General features: G+C 36.3%; 1 protein-coding gene and 1 long non-coding RNA gene across 2 annotated transcripts in view; one reads left to right on the top strand and one right to left on the bottom strand.

Annotated features, from left to right (window-relative positions):
• Window positions 1-19,878, top strand: part of RIT2 (Ras like without CAAX 2) — a 177,170-nt gene that overhangs the window by 115,079 nt on the left and 42,213 nt on the right. The window lies entirely within an intron of this gene.
• Window positions 6,321-19,878, bottom strand: part of LOC147648614 (uncharacterized) — a 28,751-nt gene continuing 15,193 nt past the window's right edge. The window contains exons 2-3 of the long non-coding RNA XR_015280448.1: window positions 11,022-11,093; window positions 6,321-8,601 (exon numbers count right to left, since the gene is read on the bottom strand). This is a non-coding gene — a long non-coding RNA (uncharacterized LOC147648614). The remainder of the gene's footprint in view (window positions 8,602-11,021; window positions 11,094-19,878) is intronic.

Genomic DNA, 19,878 nt, shown 5'->3' with positions numbered 1-19,878 from the left:
GATGCCTCTTGCCACTGCAGGTAGAAAATCTGTGTGGCCAATTGGAGATGAAGCTGAGCAGAAATAAACTGGGGGGATGGGGAGAAAGGCTTTTATAATGTACATTCTTGGGTAACTTGGAAAGGGCCAGGGGTTGGACTCAGTGATTCTGATGGGTCACTTTCAATTCAGGATGTTCTGTGATTCTGCAAATCTGTGAAAATACTGAAACAATTTTTGATATTATGGAAGAAAAGCTCTTTTCTGATTTCCTTTTTTCCTTTATTTGCATAAAACTAAATTAAATTGCAGCATTAAACTCGTTTCACCAGGAGCCCATTAAAGATTTAGTTACCTTCTGTGGTGAATGTTAGGAGTTATTACTCAAAAGTCTATTTAAAAAGTTAAAATAATTAAAATATATAGGAAAGATCATAACACATTATGAGATACTTTTCTAAGGAAAATGGTAGATTGTTAAATACTCTCAAAGGTTTTAGTTCTGAGCTCAATAATTCAGAGATGAGAGTGGGGTTTTGTTGATTTATCATTTGTTACCAGCAGTTTGCTCCAGACAGAGAATGCTGCAGTACCGTGTCTGGACTCATTTAATGTTTGTTTGGGTATTTTTTTTCTGATATTTTTCATATTTGAATATTGAAAGAAAAGTAATAACTAATCTCTAAAACTGACCCGTGCTCCAAGCACCGATGAGTTTTCTGCTCACCAAAACACCTGAGAAATGAAAATATTTTTTTTTTCCTTCGTTCTGATTATTTCAGGATCTCAATTTTGCAAACTTCTGTAGCTGTTTCATTTTACAATGTTTTACAGCTAGCTGTTATTCAGGGTGTTTCTAATTGAATTTTTATAGCTAAAGATATTGATATTAATTTCTTGCTTCAGGCATTGTTGGGTAGACCTAGATGTGGGAAATAGATAATCTGTATTTAATGTTCACTATACTCTCATGAGTTTTTACCAAGAGTTGCTAAGTTTTAAGAGAGTCTGATAAATCTGAATCAAAAATCAAAAATCAAAAAAAATTAAATTAAATATAGATGCACAAATATTCAGAAATTATAATTCAAAAATATAAAATTTGTGAATCAAGAGAAAAGCTTACAGAAAAATAAATATATAGAGGTAGAGGTAGTAGTAGTCTTAGTAGCAGTAGCAGTAGTAGTAGTAGTAGTAGTAGTAGTGGTAGTACTTGGAAAAAATTCTATGCTGTTATCTGGGAGATGTTATTTTACTATTCTTATTTCTCCCATATCAAAATTAATGATATAAACTCTAGACAGGTTTTGGCTTTGTATCCATAATTTTCACAAAAAGGGGTCATCCTCCAGGGAGAGCCACTGGGAGATCAAGGCCATATCTTATAATTTTGGCAAAGTGATTTCCTTTTTTTTTTTTTAATTTTGTTTTTCATTTAGGGTTTTAATTTTCACAAAAAAATAGCAGCTCATGATATTTTAGGATAATATATTCAACCCTCATCTGGCTACTCTTACTGTTTTTGAATGTCAAGTATAATTTCATCTTTTTATTAGTCAGCCCTATAGATAGGGCTTCATTTTATAGCTTTTTCCCTCCCTCAATCAGCTGGTGAAGTTAACATTTCTTGCAAAATAACAATTTTAAAATAAAAGCACACATGTTCACTTTGCTAGTCTTAACAAGACTATCTGCTTTATGTGGCCACTGTGGATGTTTTTTTTTTCTGAACACACTGGCTCTTCTCACTGTGTACTAAGACAGCAGGCAACAGTCTCTGGGTGCAGGAATTCCAGATGGCACAACCAGGGATTTGGTCCAACACTGGGCCCATAAACACCTGGGCTTTTCTAGACAGGTTTCTTGGTTAGCAAAGTATAAGACAGCTGCAAATCAGGTAGAAAAATGGGGATGCAATTCCATTCTATCTTAGATTTTGTGATGGCACTGACATTCAGAGGTTCATTGTACGTGGCAGAGGTTTCTAGGCTGTTCCATGAACAGTGTTGCTAATATTACTCTGCAACAGCAATCAAAAACCACCTTTTTCATCTCTCTCTTATCTTATGATTGTGGGATGATTGGAGTTGGAAGGACCTTAGAGATCATTTCATCCCACCCTCAGGCCATGGGCAGGGCCACATCCCTCTAGACCAGCTTGCTCCAAGCCCCAGACTGGCTTTGAGTGCTTCCATGGAAGGGACAGATCTACCTATGCCTTACCACCCTTACAGCCAAGAAATTTTCCCAATATCTTATCCAAACCTGTGCTTTGTATGTGGGAAGCTTTCCCCCTTGTTCTGTCACTCCAGATCCATGTACAAAGTCCCTCTCCAACTCTCTTGTATCTGTCTATCTGTCTATCTATCTGTCTGTCTATTATCTATCTATCTATCTATCTATCTATCTATCTATCTATCTATCTATCTATCTCTCTCTCTCTCTCTCTCTCTATCTCTCTATCTCTCTATCTCTCTATCTCTCTATCTCTCTATCTCTCTCTATCTTTCCTTTCCCATGTCTATCTCATTTAAAAACCAACTTTTCCTTTATAACTCAAGCCAGAACTCTAAAACTAATGGAAGATGACTGTACATGAAAGGGATGCCAACTCATCAGAGTGGTATGCATCTAGTGTTTTACAGAATAGCTCATGGTAAAGATGAATTTTTGAGCACCTTATTCACCTGTAGTTGTTTATTTGTTCCAGACATGCTGTAAAGTGTAAGGTGCAGTGCATTTTTGCAAAGATGTGAAAGCACACTCTTCTGAGAAGTACCAACATTTAGTCTCAGCCTCTGTCCTTCAGCCCAAAGGATATGATCGACCTGTCACTCTTTGTCATATGTGTACAATGTTTGCCAGCTGAAGATCATATCAGTGCAACAACAAACAACAACAACAACAATAGCAAAACAAAAAACCAAACCAAACAAACAAAAAGCAAAACAAAACCCACAAAAACAAATGAGAAACAAAAGAAAAAAAAAAAAAACAAAAAAACAACAATCCACTCTGTGACACTGAATTCCCTGCTCCTCAGAAATCAGGCAATAGAAGGATTTCTCCTTCCACATTTGTGGATAGTTGCTGTTTGGATGAATAGCCTGGACATTTTACCTTATGGGAAGTGATATGGGTTAGTGGTTCTGAAATGTTCAGGCAGATTCCAACTATTCTTCCCTTTGATAAAAAAGAATAATGGAAAAGAACAGAAAAGAAATATGAAATAAAGAGGTTTTCCTTCTCTTAGAAATGTAATCAGCATACAGGGTGCAAAAGAAATTCCAATTACTGCATCTGAGATAAGAGTAGAAAGACTGGAATAATTAAATGATTACTGTATACAGGGGTTTCGATGGGACTTGTAATTCACAAAACTTTTTTCAATTATTCAAATTCCTAAGGTGAAAAAAGCAAATATTGAAAAGCAAATTGAAAATCCCATTAACCACTCCTGCTATCTTTGCACCTACACAGGCCCATGACTGGATTCCTTTGCAACTGCAGATGTTTTGAGACAAAAGGACATCTGTAGGGAGTGACTGCCAGAAAAACACTATTGTCTGTTCATGTGAAATAGGCCAAGCAATTAGTAAAAAGCTCAGGGATCACTGTAAAAGCTGTCTAACCCTACAACTACTGTTCCCTTGGCTATAAATAATTCACCTGGGACCATATCCTGCTGATATGTTTATTTGGTAGTTTGCTGACTATTGGAATGGGTAGGTATGGCTGGAATATTTCTACTTAAGCTGGATATTTTTACACCCACTGAGATTTGCATGAATTTTTTTTAAAGACTTTTCAACTCCTTTCACAATATTACTACAAAATTTTCCACCAGAAAGTGAAAATAATTCTATTTAGAGTACTTGGGAAAATTGGATTTTCAATTAGCAGCATTTACCAAAAAGCATTGTTTTGAAAATTTGTTTGGAAATGAAAGTAATATAGTCTGGCCAGCTATAGTTATGACTGAATAATGCCATTTCAAACACTGTAAATATTATGAACTTGGCAGAAAGCTCATCAAAGTAAATGAAAGGAATTCCAGTGACTTTCATCACACCCTGTGCCTGTCAGGAAAAATCTTCAGTCAAGCCCAACTATGTTATAACAATTGGTTAATTATGGCATGATCTATGGAGCCGATTGTGATGAGATTCTTTTTGCACCACGTCAAGTTTAGACTGAAATCTATAATGTCCTTTCAAAGGGCATTTTGAGACCATGGAAATCTCTAATGCCACAAAAAGGAAGAATCTTACATTGCTTCACTAACCAACATGAAACAGGATGACAGTACCATATAAGTGAAAATAATTCTATTCATAGCATTTTGAGGAATTGGATTTCCATGAACAGATTTTACCAGAAAAAAACATTGCTATGGAAATTTATTTGGAAGCCAAAGTTATATATTCTGTAATATATTTTAAATAAAATATTTAGTAATATATTTAAATAGTTTACTATATATTTTATTTTACTTTTTTATAAGTCATATATTTTTTAGAGTGAGAGCACTTTGTGTAGAAGTCACCCTCCCAAGTTCATTAATCCCCTGGGAATTTAAGAGACCAGAGATTTGTAAACAAACAGAAGTATAAACAGCATAGTTATTCAGCAGATATTCACTAACTTGCAGCACTGAAAGGAGAGGGAGAAAATTCCACTGGATATCATTTACTGGTGCAAAAATTGAAGGGCCTGATCCTTCTCTCAGGAATTCTTGGGAATAAATCCACTGACTTTGGTGGAACAAAAGCTAATGGGAGATTAGTATGGAAAGAAGAAAATCAGATTCCAGCCCTGTCCACCTGACAGCTTTCATCATTATTGTTAAAATATACAAAAGAGAAATGTTTTTTTCAAAAAGAATAAAATGATCTCCTGGGAGCACCTAAAGTCCATGGTTTATCTAAAACTTTCATATAGAATGAAAACAATCATCTATTTAGTAGTTTTACAGAAATGATATCTTGGCTGATTGGCTTTTTTGATGGCTTGAGTTTGCTTCTTTCATTCCTAAGACTAATTACATTTTAGACTGGGACATTGATTAGATAATGCCACCCAAGCACCACTTCCTAATGATGCAAAACATGTGCCTCAGAACTAAACTGTGTTTTCAAAAATCACTGTGCCCACAGGGCATCTACACCCTGTCTGTCCCAGCTTTTGCTGCTTGAGGCAAGCCATAGCGTTGCTTTGTTATCCTAATATGGAGGAAACAAGGAATGGAAAAACAGAGGGAATTATTCCAGCTGTATTTAAAGGAAGAGATTGTAAAGGGATTTTGTAGAAAAAAGGTAGATTATTAATCTATTAATAAGAGGTGTATTAACAGAAAAAAACAAAAAATAAAAAACCCTGTGCAGAGAAACTGTGATATTTTGGTTAACTATTTATATAGGGTTGTTATAGTTTCATTTCTACTTTCTCACCTGCTCAGCAGACCCAGGAATTTTTTTTTCCCCCATCCCTCTCTCATAACTTCAAATTTATAATAATTCTTCATCACATGTTAAACAACTTAATGTGGACTGAAATAACATGCAGAGCATATTGCATGTACTTAGAGGGCCCAAGGTAATAAAACGTATGGGCTTGGGCTAGGGCCAGAAAATCACTTGCAGCTAGGATTAATTATTGAAAGTTTTAGATATTGGCTGTTCTCCAATTCTTTCACTCAATGTGGGTTTATTTACTTTTGTATGTTTTTAACTCAGTGTATTTTGTGAAAACATAGTAGTTATTGGAGCGTCTTTGTTCATGCTAAGAAGGAGCTACCATTTCACACAAAATCCTATAACAGTTTGGGTTGGAAGGGACCTTAAAGATCATCCCATGCCAGCACCCTGCCATGGGCAGGGACACCTTCCACCCTCCCAGGTGTCCAACCTGGCCTTGGACATTTCCAGGGATCCAGGGGCAGCCCCAGCTCCTCTGGGCACCCTGGGCTCTCCCCACCCTCACAGGGTAGAATTTCTTCTCATCTGTCCCTGCCCCTGTCAGTTTGAAGCCATTACACTGAAGCCATTGAAGACAGCATTACTAAAACAATGATTCTTCAATTTCAAAAGCAAAGCTGCATGAAGGTCTGAATGTTGGGGGGAAAAATGTGGTGATCTACCTCAAAACTCAGGATACCTTTTAGAAATGATGGGGGTAAGGGGAATTGAACTCATACAGTGTGTTCTTTTCTTCTCCTCTTCTTATGTCTTCAAAATGAGTGATTGTAATAGTTCACATCATCCTGCTTTGAAATGGAAAGTAAAAGAGCCTTGCTCTAAGGGAAAACAGTGCCAAAAGTGTGCTCTCATACTCAATAGTAATTTTTTTTTCAGTGACTGATATTTATTTTTTTTGCCACCATCACTTGTTCATGTAGAGAAGATTGATTCACAAAACAAAAAATAAAATTAAGGAACTCAAGTTATAGCTTGGCAAAATACATGACCAAATGTATTGCAGTTTAACAGCATGTCTTTGTTTCCTTTATGAAGAATTATAGAGTCCAGAAAGTAAAGGTGAATATAATTCTGAATTATAACTAATTCCATAATTGGAGAAACAACAATTTTATCTAATATCTGCCTTCGTCATATTAATGAATTATTAAATGCTAATTAATTAATGAAAAAAAAAATCTTTCATCAAAAAAAAAATATAAGATTAATAAATCTACCACCTGAACCGAAACCTTAGTGGAAAACAATTTACAAAATTCCATTTCTTAAAAATGATTATATGGGTTATTCAGCCAGTCCATTAAAAAGAAATGAACATCAATTCTGTTGAAATGAAAGGGATCCATTTTTGGTTTGATGAATAGTTTGCCTCATGCTGCAAATATGAAAGAACATCTGAAAAATGTTTTATATATAAGATGACAGTTTTAGTTAATGCAGTTTGGAAATTTGCCTGAAGAAGGATATATGCAAGATAATGCTAACTCTACATATACTGTAAAATGTATAGATACACAATTTTACATTAATTCCTTCTTAATTTACTTTAAATACTGGTAGGAAAAAAAAAATCATGGCAAGGATAACTGTATGAATCTCGCCATGGTACGCTATAGAGATCCCAGACCTCACATAAAATAACAGAAATTGTACAAATGAGAAATATAGGGATAATTTGTAGTCCAGAAACAGTTTAGCCTCTTCTGTAAGACACTGCTCAAAGCACTAATTAGTCTTGCTTAACTACCCTGTGCTCAGAACCAGATAGAGCCATGCTCTTTCCAGCTCTGGAGGTAACTGAGGATTTGGGGTGGTTGTTTCTGCATTGCAAGACAAGAGCCTTTCTATCAGACATTGTCAGCTGCTTCTCCTTGTGGCGCAGCCTGGATGATGTGAACTTGCAGGGCAGACCACGCTCTCCAACAGTGCCCACCAGCACAGCCCAGGGACACCAGCAAAACAGATAATGACCTTGCTTTTAGGACAAATCTAACCCTCAAACTGCTTCTGGTCAGAAGTGAATTATTCTGCGTACCAGTCCTCAGGGAGTTTTTCTCATAGGAGCCCGTTAAAACTCTTTTTAGGTTAAAGGGATATTTTTACACAATAATTATACTAATTTAATTTGTTTTTTTCTGTTTGCCTTTTCAAAGTGAGAAATTGTTCTTCCTGCATCTTGTTCTTCCTACCACTCATATTTGTATAAATTTCTGTCTGTGATAACATTAAATAAATTTAATTGTTCAAATAACAAATGCAAAGAGAGATCAGATATTAGAAGCTGTATCATTGCCTTTGCAAATGATCAGACTTTTCAGAAATGCCTTATTTGGGGCCACTTAAGATTTATGATAAAATTGTAGGCTCCATGTTTCTCAGAAACACACAAAAAATATGTTGGTGGTATACTAAATAATAAGGTATGCAGTACAAGGAGAGCATTGAAGGTTAGTCATGCCTGAGAAAAGAATGGAAGAAAACACAATCAGTTCCTTGTAGACTGTCAGGAAAATCCTGAAAAAAATTAATCTAGTAATAAATGAAGTATTTAATGATAGAATACTTTGTCCCAGAGCTCTGTTTCGTAGTTGAGAAATAGAGAAATTAAAAAGAATATATTAAAATGTATTACTTGCTGTTACAGAGACATGATGAAGTGTAAGTAGCAGTTGAAATATGAACCTCTGGGCTGCAGGCTATGAGTCCCTTTTCTCTTCTGCATATTTCAGTCTTTCTGATTCTCTTGTTTTTTAGATTTATTTTTTCACGTCAGCACTTTTGTTTGTACTGCCTGCTTCCAAGCACATTTTCCCATGGTTTCCAACTTCCATCACATGCTTCTCTGTCATTCTTTGTCCAGCAAGGAAAACTTTTTCATTCTCCTTATTGCTGCTTTGCCACCAGTCTTCTCCTGACATTTTTTTTGTATTGCTTCCTCTACATTTTGTTTGGGCTTTTTTAATCATATCCATACAACTTCCCAGATAAAGACATTTGTTTAACTCGATGTGAAAGGTAGAGGGGGGATTGCTCAGCTTCTCTGAGCAGTCCAACTTTGCAGAGAGTGGGAAACCTTTTCCTGTGGTCTCCATTCAGAATTTTCCTGTACACAGCACAGTAGATACCAAATCACTTCTATTCTCTCCTGAAAAGGGACAAGACAGGGAACAGATCTCACTACTGACACCATGGAAGAGAACAGAATGACATATATTGTGACAGAAAATAATACTCAGTGTAAGAGGATCTTACTTTCATTCAAAATAACAAGATACTGGGTTGTTTCCTTGAAAAACTATTTTAACTCAAATCTGTAAACATGTGTTCCTGTATCACAAGGGGAGGCATTCATTCTGATCCTCCGAGGAGATCAAAATGTACTATTGGTGTTTTAATGCAATACATGCCACAAAAGGTTAGCTTTTCATTTCTTATTGTCCCCCATACTATGTCATGCTTCATCAGAGAATGCACTGTCAATAGACATAGTAACAAAAGACAAGCTGATGTGGTGTGACAGGATGGGCAGAGGTCACTTTGATACTACATGATGTTGTTTTCTAGAATCGTGCCAGACATGCCATAGTCTCAATAATTTTTAAGCTTTCTGCTGTCATATAATTTTATGTAGCTGAGCCACTTCTTCTCCCCACATCTTTGTGATATGCTCTGTACTATTTTGCTCTGTTCTCCTGAGCTGTCTCAGGCCTTTAGACCTTCTTGTTTACAGAGAAAAAGGTGCAAAAACCCCTCCAGTCATTTAAGAGCCCCCATGAGAGTCTTTTAATTCTGTATACAGCAAAGGTGTCAGAAGCAGCCTTATTTCAACAGCATTTTGTATGGCTTCTTGCAAATATATGAAGAATTTGCATTATTCATATCTGTTGGTTTCTAGCATATTTATTTACATCATCTACCCAGTATTAGGATCTGGCTATAGGCATTTGGATCATGGCACAATACCTTTTAAGGATGAGTGTGACTAATTCCCTCATTTTCTTACTACCTTGCATTCCATTATTCAATGTATCATGTGCTCTGTGCCTACAGTATCTACATAAAATGGGGAGAAGTTATGTGTTTGTGACAGTTGAGCCTATGTGGATTTAGTGAGTTATAAACTCTTAAATAAGTCAGGTTTCTTTAAAGGGGGAAAAAACTGTTAGGCAGTAGTTTAATTATGCATTTAAATTCAATAGAATTCTGGATTGCTCTTCTGCTCAATGGAAATAAACATTAGCTGGGTAGGCACTTTGAAATGTTTCTTTTTATTCATTTTTAGCTACTGTTCTGTAGTAATGCTGCTACAGAGCTATTTGAGAATAATAATAATAAAAAAAAAGGTAAATAAATCAAAAAGTCAAGAAGGCAACCAAGGAGAAAAGTCTTTGCATCTGTGTAGTTGTTGCAAGAATGAGTTAATTCTGGTCTAGTTTTTCTCTTTCTAGTTACAATCTATGTCAAGTGAATAGATGAATTTTTCCCATTTTCACTTCTCATTATAGGGTTTGTCATGAAAAGTGAGTTATCACAGGATTTTATTGCCTGATATATTTGGTGAATTATGACTCTGCAGAGGACATTTAACCTCTTTCAATAGTGTGTGACTTGTTTGACTCTTCCTGGGATGCAAGGGGGTACACAGGACTTCAGTGTATTATTTCCTTGCATAAAAGTCAAAGATGACTCTCTGCAATGAAGCAAAGAACAAAGTTAGATCACATCTAAGTGCACATTGTGATCAGACAATGCTAAGACAATGCCCTGAGCAGTAATCTTGAAAAATTAAAAAAAAAAAAATAATGCTGCAAGTCATGATTACAGAAGTGTTTACCACAGTTAAAACATTTGGCCTGTAAAGCTGTTTGCTTTTACTTTGCATGAGTTCTGACCTCCAGGGTGATTTTTCTCTACAAAACATTTGTTTCTTGCATTGAAAATGTTAACAAATAAAGGGAGTATTATTCCTTGAGAGAAACATTGTCATTTGACAGTTTTCAGATAATGTCATATGTCATGAGGGCTATCACCTTCCTCTTTCCTTCTATTACCAAGATACCTCCCAGGACATTAACCAATTACAGTAATTAGGAAGAAAAGAAGAAAGGAGCTAGAACATTTTAGCTGTCTGTACACTTTGGCTTTCCCCTATCACTCATCTGCAGCTAGGCACATATATTTGATCTGTGGAAAGTGGGGAAGGGAGGGTAGATTTTACTTCATAAATGCTGAAGGAAAACACATTTCCTTATGTCACACATTACAGATGTTGCCAGATAATGCCTTCTCATGGTGTTGTCACGTTTGATCACAACGGCCTTTACATTGAAGATCTCAATTTGATCTAAGTTAACTGCTAAGTGGACAGGATGGGAGGAAAGTTGTCCCAGTAAAAATGAGGACACTCTGAAATTGCAGAGTCACAGAAGAGTAATGTTAGCACACTACACCAGTCAGTGCCAATAGAGGAGATCACAGCCTTGGCTCTTCAGTAAACCCACATCTGGAACTTTGTTACTGACAAAGAGTCTGCCAATTCTTGGAGGATGGTAAGGTCATCTTTACCTGGTTTTGCAAGTCTACATTAACAGCATGCAGAACCTTCTTGTCTGAGGATGCCGATAGCTGAAGCTGCTGCTGAAAAATAAAAGACACACACACACACACACATGTAGTATTTATATATAAAGAGATAAACATATGCATATGTGGATATATAAAATTTAATATTAGTTAACAGATACAGTTGAGGCCATGGTGTAATGTAATGCCATGGAATGAACAGGGCATGAACTTTCACAGTGGGGGATGAAGAATGCAGCTAGACCCCCCCCCAGTCTGCTCACTGGCTCCAAAGAAATTGCCATGCTTCAGGGAAACATGTTCCTTTTAGAGCTACCATCAAATGTGTATGTTACTCTCACACAAATCTCTGCCATTTTTTTTTTTTCCTGTTTGTGGACAGTGTAAACTTGCTAGCCTGCATGAGGCTGGAAGCAGTCCTGCTGGCTTTGCAGGATTAAGTTCTGTTTTATTAAATAAAAGTCAAAGAACTGAAGTTTGTAGATTGTGGTCAAACAGTTTCATGAATATGGTTGTTCCAAAGAGAACCATAAGTAGTTATTCTTATATCCATTCCCAAGAAAGCATACTATAATTTCTTTCGCCAATCCCAAAACAGGGACTAGCACACACAGAAAATTTAATGTGTTTTGATCAAAGGCCACACTCATCCAAATCTAATGCTATAAGGATGCTATCAGTCACCCACAATGCTCCCTGCCAATTGTTCACTGTGTTGAGGTACAAACAAATCATCTGCAAAACCCACTAACATATTTAGCATGGAATGAGGTGTAAAGGCAGATTTATGTGTAGCCAAAATATTATTCCTTACAACACAATGCGTTAGCTGTGCATAAACATGTCTAAGCAATTTAGACAATGTGCGTCACAGTGGAAGAGACCATAGCTCTACCCCAGGGTAAAATGATTCAGAGGCTGGTGTCACTCTGAGCTTCATATCCACATGTAAACTCATTATTCATAATAACAAATTAATCATGGGAAACCCAGATGAAGGGAGGGGTGATCACCAAAGTTGTTGTCATATTCTGAAATCCAAGTACATCTGTTCTGACCAGCCTTGAGCAGCCCTGCTGGTTAGTGAAATATGCACAGAAAAAAAGGGTGGGAGAAAGAAGGAAAATTTATTTAGCTTTGTTTGGTATTTGAACATTGTAATTCTTATTCCATAGTAGGTAATTAGTCCTGCTGAAGCTCGTGGAACTAAACCAGTGGATCAACATTCAGCAATTTGAATACAGAATATGTTATATATAGAACTAAAGAATCAGGGTAATATGCTCTAGGCTTCCAAAGGGATGAGATCTAAAAGCAGTATTAGCAGTAGAATTGTATTTTTATTTATAGTATTATTTGTGGTGACTATTTGAATAGGTAAATTTCTTCAAAAAATTCATTTTTGAGGAGATCAAAAGGGTATACATTCTATTGATTTAAAACTGTGTATCAACTTCATCTAAGATCCTTTTGAGAGAATGTACATGAGAAGTTTTTAGAAAGATTCATTGGCCAGATTGCCTTATTTCTAAAACAGTAAGTCTGTCATCTTTGTGGAGAAAGCTTCTTAATCCAATCCACTCTAAACTGTCAAACTCATAATCCTTCTATGTGAATAATTTTGGGTTCTACTTTTGATTTGGATGAACCATACATTTAGGAGTGGATCCTAGCCAGGGCCACAAGGAATAGCTTTTGTAGTGCCTGTACAAAAGATCGTGTACTGTCTATAGAAAACATGTCCTGGGGATAATGTTTGACAGCATTCTCAGACTGTAGGAGGAGGAGTGCATATGTGTAAATCTGTAGTAAATTATTACATAGCTGACTGACTGCTGTGTCTCAGTGAATGTAAATTAGACTGCAAAAATTAAAAATCAGGAATATTTTCTGAAATATTTTGTGCAACTCTACATGACTGTCCATGACTGATTCACTAGCAGTGATCAGGGAGAAAGATTAACTTTTTTTTCACCCTTGGATCTTCATCGAGGGCCAGATTCAAGATTGCTTGGATTCCACTAAAAAAAGCTCCTTCTTCAGGTATTTTACTGGAGTTTGTCTTAGACACCTGAAATTGTATATCACCCATCAATAGGAGTTTCAGCATCTCAACAAAGTCTCTTAGGCTCAGAGGCTTACTTATTTCTTCTGTATTGTCCCAGCAAAGATACATTTTGATTTGATTCTGATCTCAAAATTGCTATCAGGAGCATGTCTATTTTCACAAGCAGCAAGACAATATTTGTAGACATTCTTGAGGAATGTTGGCAGCTCATAGGCCAATAATATGGAATTGCACTGAAGCTGGTCACTAAGGAGCCATGCTGTAACCAGGTCATTTAAGTCAGCTTTATGGGGAGGATTTAAAACAGAACAATGATATAGTATATCATGGAAAATGCTCAAATCCCAAACTTAGATGAACCCTGATTGGTATATTGGCAATCCAAATTAAAAAAGTAATAACTTTTCCCCAACTTCTTGGACAGCTGTGTGCCAGACTGTAATGTTTATTGATCACCATCCTTTATCACTTTTCATTGACCATTTATGTCCATAGTTATGCGTAAGGACTATTGATTGGGTAGTAATTACCCTCTAATGTAGGTCAGCTAAGGTCACCAGTACCAACTTGCCCTTCTTGATTTTTGTTAATTTAGTTTATTGGGATTTTGTTTTTCTCATTTTCAGTTTTGGAATTGATTTCCTTTTTTGTGCCTTTTTACATGCTATGCAATATTTAAGTTGTTTACAACCTGCAAAGAAACTTCAACTTTATAAGTTCTTTCAGAAATATCTGTTTTCACTATTGTTATTTTATGCTGCTCTTCAAGAATCCAATATACATTTTCTGCAAAAAAATTCTGTAAAATCTAAAGCAAAAAAAGAAAACTAAAAAAAGTAGTGTGCAAAATATGAAAAACTCAGAAAGATTGTTTTTATATTTACTTCCCTTTGGGACAACTGTCAGGCTTTAACTCAGATTACATCTTCTGTCATAAAATAATACATAATTAATTCACCTTCTTGAAGAAGCTGCTGAAGTGGGAGTAGGGTGGGATTTTATTTGAAGATGAGGGTCAGAACTTTAATTCTGTACTTATAGACACAAGAGCTGAGCCAGCATAGGGTGTGGGAGTATTAATTTACTACTGAAATGTGGGTCCACAATGAATTATTGCACTCTGCAAGCAAATAATTAGAGATAAAATCATGAGTTGGGGATATTATTTGTTACACTTGTCTGCTATGTCTGAAATTGAATCTTGAGTACTTCCAGGGAGAGGTCATATGTTCCAATTCACTTTCCAATGAACCAAACACACAAGGGACCTGATCATTGCCAAGTTTGTCTTTGAGATGACACAGCCACAGAAGTTATGATAAGCAGTAATAGAGTTTATTCAACCATTGAATTGGTTGAATACAACAAAAGTGAGTGACATACAGCCACAGGCTGAGGGGCTGTGGGGAGTGGTATGTGGGGATCCTGCTTCTGCAATAAATGTGGCATTGGGGTTTGGGTTGCTGTTTTTTTTTATTTGTTGTTTTTTGTTTTGTTTTTGGGATCTTTTTTGTTTTGGTTTTTTTTGGGTTTTTTTTTCCTGTCATGTGCCCTGGTGGCAAAAAGGCCAGCATTCCCTGGCCTGTGTCAGGAATAGTGTGGTCAGCAGGAGCAGGGAGCTCATTCTTCCCCTGTACTCGGCACTGGTGAGGGCACCCCCCGAGTGCTGTGTCCAGTTCTGGCCCCTCAGTTTGGGAAGGACCTTGAGACTCTCGAGAGAGTCCAGAGGAGGCAACGAGGCTGGTGAGGGGCTGGGAACACAAACCCTGTGAGGAATGACTGAGGGAGCTGGGGATGTCTAGCCTGGAGAAAAGTGGACTCAGAGGTGACCTCATCACTCTCTACAGCTCCCTGAAAGGAGGTTGCAGTCAGGTGGGGTTGGTCTCTTTCTCCAGGCACAACTGACAGAATGAGAGGACACAGTCTCAATCTGTGCCAAGAGAAATTTAGGTTGGACATCAGGAAAATAATTCTTCACAGAAAATATGACTGGGCAATGGAATCATCTGCCGAGGCAGGTAATGGAGTCACCATTCCTGGATGTTTTTCAAAGCCTGGACATGGCATTTGGTGCCATGATTTAGTTGAGGAAGTGCTACATCATAGGTTGGACTTGATCTCAAAAGTGTATTTTCCAACCCAGTTCAACCTGTGATTCTGTGACAATTTTGGAGGCAAGTAAGCTAATCAGAAATTATTTTGCTTTTTATAGACTTCTGTGTTTAAGTGAAATTTTGTGACCACACATACAAAGGATAGTTGCATTTCATGGCACACAGATATCTGAAAGATAACTGAAACAGCCTGATTTTCCCCAATCTATTTTTTTCTTCATATGAAACAATTAAGGAAAACAAAATTCTTCTTTGGATTATCTTTTATCTAACTCTGAGCTATAAATGCGTTCACATTTAATTCCACAGAATTCCACAGAAAATGGTTTCTAGTTGACTCCTTATCCAGGCAGTTCAGAACACTATTATTGATGGCTTAAAGGGTGGCCAAGCAGTTGTGACACATTTATGGGAAATTTTAATCCATTTATGTAAATTAAGATCATTGTAGAAGATATCTGAGTTACACATAAATAAGAATTAAGTACATAATTTTGTCAGTAAGGATATTTTGACCTAAAGTTCCACAAGTGATGCAAACTCAAAAAAAAAAAAAATTGCAGAAAATACATTGAAATATGTTAGTCCCTTGAGTCTTTGCTAAGTATAAAGCAGGTTTCATAAAGCATTTCATTCATTTCAGTCTTTCCAGACTTCAGAACTACTGGCCACAGTGCTTTGTCTTTGGAAGGCTGGAATTCCCCATGGCTGTTGTTCACACTGACCTTTACATTGGCTCATTGTCCATACTTGACATGGGTCATGCAGACAAAAGCTGCTTTCCTCTTGTCAGTCAAACTGTCTCCTTTCTAATTTGTTCTTTAAGGCCATGCCATGCCTTTTGTGAAATTTTTAGACATGACAAATCATATGAGAATGTGTTTCTTGAGGAAGGCCAAAGAGCCGAATTCTTTTTTGTTAAAGCTTTGAAAATCCCTTCAAGCTTTTACTCCTGTTACTATGTACAAAATAAAGTTTAAAAAAAGAAAAAAGAAAAGAAATCAAGGTGCATTAGAGATTCACATAGGTCTCTAGGTTAACTAGGTTATCCTAGTCTTAAGATTAACCTCTGCCTTTTGAGTTGCCTGTCTCAAGAAAGGTTTTCTGTGTAACAGCTATACATGAGGAGCTGCTTTCCTGGGAGGGTAGCTATTGAGTCATACACAGACAGACAAATTTAGCTGGTAAAAAAGCAACCCAGTTCCTCTTTGAAGAGTACATTAACTTGAAATTTTGCCCACAGCTATATGTTTCCTGGACCAGAACTGTTGTTAGTCTTGCTATTGCAAAGAAAGAACAGAATTAATGCATGACTCCTTTCATTAGCTGTCTGAATATGCCTTGTCTGCTGTTATGCAACAGCCTCCTGTGAAAACTAAATATGTGTGTGACATATTTTGCAGAAAATAAAATGATTTCTGGTACTAGATACATGGACCAGAGGTAACACATTGTTCAGTGAGGTGTGGTAAAATCAGGCTTTTCATTCTGTTCAGCAGCCAGTTGCTATCACTTAGTTTCTATTACTTAGTTGCTATTATTTAGTTTCAGGACTTGATGAGCTCTTGTTAAAGTGATTAACCCTCAAAAAAAAAAAAAAAAAAGAAAAAAAAGTAAGCAGAAATTTTAGAAATGTACACTACAAAATGTAGAAAGGGAACATAAATCAATAAAAACATTAAGAAAACTACTTAAGAAAAGGAAGTATCTTCTATAAAGGAAAACAGATTTTAATAGTCTGAAAATACCCTCTAGTTATTTTGAGTTGTTTTGCTTATATATGATTCCAGCTGATTTTCTGGCTGCAAAAAGTTTTAAAAGGAGTTGAGTATGAGCCAATGTGGCTAGGTCAGCAGGTAGCAACTAGTCTTAGGATTAGGGCAGACCTACAAAGTAGAATGTGTCTCAGCTCTCTAAGTGGTTTTGAAAAAAAATCAGATGGCCTGTTCTTTGGGCCTTTTAAAAAAGCATTTTCACTGCATTATTTACAGTATCTTAAATTGTCTTAAAATTCTGTCTTATCAGGAAAGCAATATTAAAACACCCAGGTTGGAATTCATGCCATTACATTCAGGAAGGTTAAAAATAAGCTTCTAAGCAAAACTTTTGTTTGAAGATCCTTTCTGCAATCAACAGAGACAAACACTTTCAGAGAATAACCCAACCATTCTAAAAGTACAGATTCCAAAAGTCGGAACAGGTGATGCACATGGCCCTGCTGTATCTAGCTCTTCGCCTGAGTGTAAAAAGAACCCAGAGAAGGAGTCAAGAATTGGTTCTGAATTGCCAGGTGGACAGACTTAACAGATATCATTCAATTTGCAAAGTACTATTAAAATCTGCACACCTATGATCCTGACCTGATTCAGACAGCCTTTCACACAGCCTCTTGCTGCAGATATGAAATGGAACTTTTCTCCTTTTAGGAATTTCTGTCAGGTTATCCTGGTAACACATCCAAATATATAGTTTTCAGTAAATATATCAATACAGATTTAACAAAAAGTTTCATATTGTTAAGTACTACAGAATGTGAAAAATCCAAGGTGGCCAGAACTCAAGAACTGCCACTGATTAAAATGCACTTAAAAAAAAATAATCATTGAGTCATGGAATGCTTTGGGTTGGAAGGGACCATCCCATCCCATGGGCAAGGTCACCTTTGCCTATCCCAGGTTTCTCCAAATCCTGTCCAACCTGACCTTGTACACTCCCAGGGATGGGGCTGCCACAGATGCTTTAGGCAACCTCTGCCAGGGCCTCAGCATCCTCACAAAGGAGAATTTCTTGCTTATCTTTTAAACCTATTCCCTCTGGGTTTAAAGTCACTGCACCTTTTTCAAAATGAAGCACCAGCCCCTATTTTGGGTTCATTAAACTCTGTTGATCTGAAGGGCATATTGCATCATGCCTAGTCTCTCCCTAGTTGCATTTACTGATGGATTAAGGTCACCTAGAGGACTTTCACCTCATCAGCTCATTCAGCAATATTAAGTGAACTTTGTTTTATGTTCAGACAGTTTAGCAGTGATGCTTTTTATATGACTAATTTATGTCAAACATGTCAAGATAGTTTTTTCAGAAGTACTGCATCCAATATGGCATCAGTTACCAGCCATTCAATACACAGCTGCATACCTAAACAATCAAAGCATCAAACATATATCTTTTATACTTAAAAAATATGTTAGAAATAAAAATACGGCAGAATTTCAATATACAAAGTAGATTTTCTTGAGAACTTACTGAAATTTCCTGTCTTTGAGAACCTGTTTTTTTAAATTTTCATTTATAGTCCAATAACATATTATATCATTATTTATTTTTTGTCCTAGCCACCTAGGAAGAAGACAAAACCCAGTGAGAATTTTTAATGTATCAGGAAAAGAATGTGTGCTGCCTTATAAGATAACTGTCATATGGCATTGATAATGTTGTTGTCATTGCCATGGAGTCCTGTGTTGTATCCAAATGAAAAGTAATGACTAAGATGAAATTTATTTCACTTGGACTATGGCCATGTTTTTTTGTCTATGGTTAGCATTTGGAAGAATGTCAAAGTAATCTAAATGCTTCAGCACCACTTTTAAAAAAATTTCATCCAGCAAAATTCAGACTCCCAGCTGAAAGAGTTTTTCAAAGAATAGTAGGTATTTAAAAATGACTAGAAATGTATATGCAAGCTTCAAGTTTTTTGATTTTTTAAAAAAAAATGTTCATGTTAGTTTCTTAATCCATGTTGAGACACCTCTCATCCACCATGGAAAGATCATTTCTATAGCACCCTCATAATGCCCACAGGAGATGAAAAGAAGAAAATTTATTCCTTTTTAACTCATTTGATGCCTTCATAGAACACTGAAGGACCTGACTGTCAGTACTACACACCAAAACATGTAAAAAAACCATGTTGTTGAAGCAAGACCTGTGGAATATCAGGTTTTGTAGTGTAACACCTCAGAGACATCCCTGGTGTCTGAAATACCACATTACACTCTAAAAGCATCTGCTCTTCCATCAGCCTCTGTACTGAACACAGTTCAGGTAACTCCAGCACTGGCTTCAAATCACACCTTTCATATTTCTCCCTTTAAGTCACTGTATTCAATAAATATAACATTAAAAGAAGATACCTCACTTCAAAATTAAATAAAATATTTCTCTTCAGTATGGCTTTGGCTGTTACAGTATTGAAGAGAAGACATGAATGTAGATTATGTATTTACTGCTGTCATGACTCCTTGGGACTGGAAATGTTTTAGATACAAAAAGATTAAAATAGGACAGATTTCATCACGTGTTTTTGAGTCATGACAGGCATTATTGATTCTATTTACCTACCTTACATTCAGCCTCTAAATTAGGAACCCAGTATGCTGAAACTGGCAATTTTTCTTCTTAAAGAGTGTTTGAAGGAAAAGGAAATCTTTTAGAGTAGAATTGCAATTCCCTTTGAAGCAGTTTCCATATCATATAAAGCTTTTGCATTAATTTGCAACAGAAGCAAGAGTTACTACCAGAGCCATAAAAATATGAGTAATTTTAAAATTCCCACATATTTTTCTTTCATTCTTGGGCAGTGTTTTTCTAAATCCAATGAAAGATCAGTCCTGTTTGTTTCCTTACTTTGTTTTTGTTTTGTTTTGTTCTGTTTTCC

The sequence above is a fragment of the Cyanistes caeruleus genome, chromosome Z, assembly GCF_971803275.1.
Source record: "Cyanistes caeruleus chromosome Z, bCyaCae1.hap1.1, whole genome shotgun sequence".
In the NCBI taxonomy this organism is placed as follows: domain Eukaryota; kingdom Metazoa; phylum Chordata; class Aves; order Passeriformes; family Paridae; genus Cyanistes; species Cyanistes caeruleus.
This window is presented reverse-complemented; position numbering and strand designations above follow the sequence as displayed.